This window comes from Hippocampus comes, unplaced genomic scaffold (assembly GCF_001891065.2).
Source record: "Hippocampus comes isolate QL1 unplaced genomic scaffold, H_comes_QL1_v1.1 C16476378, whole genome shotgun sequence".
NCBI classification, from domain to species: Eukaryota; Metazoa; Chordata; class Actinopteri; order Syngnathiformes; family Syngnathidae; genus Hippocampus; species Hippocampus comes.
In genome coordinates this window covers 1-459 of record NW_017832636.1, presented here as the reverse complement: position 1 = coordinate 459, position 459 = coordinate 1, and the positions used below count along the sequence as shown (strand labels likewise).

Here is a 459-nt window from a genome sequence, read left to right as displayed (position 1 = left end):
AGACATGAAATAGTTGAGGGAGCATGTCATAAGTGCACCAAGGGGCGGAGCCAGCACAAAATATACGATGATGTGCCATTTCAACGTCACTCCGCTATTCTGCTGGTCACAGTTCATCAGCAAGTCTCGTCTTTGCGCTGTTCTCCTCGGCGCCTCTGCTGCTTGCGGGGTCTCCCTTCCACACCTCATTGAGACATTCTACACGAGACAAAACACACGTGAGCATTTGCACAGACCGAAGAAAAGACGGACTCATTGGTCCGAGGTGTGTCTGACCTCTCTCGGCTGCTCCGAGAACATGCCTCTCGCACAGAAAGTCCTCCAGCTTCTGGTCCTGATGGTGGAAGTACCAGACCTCCACCACTTCCTCGTACTGCTCTAACATGGTCTCGCACTTGGAGGGACACACAACAGCTCAACGGATCATCACAAAGTTGGTAGAACATGGGGTTGAGGGTT

The 459-nt window shown here is 52.1% G+C and overlaps 1 long non-coding RNA gene across 1 annotated transcript; it reads right to left on the bottom strand.

Moving 5' to 3' along the window:
- Nucleotides 1-9: 9 nt before the first annotated feature.
- LOC109508681 (uncharacterized) lies at nt 10-449 on the bottom strand. The gene is made up of 2 exons (XR_002166733.1): nt 277-449; nt 10-198 (listed from the first exon to the last, which is right to left on the bottom strand). It is a non-coding gene; the product is annotated as an uncharacterized LOC109508681 (long non-coding RNA).
- Between the last annotated feature and the right edge of the window lie 10 nt (nt 450-459).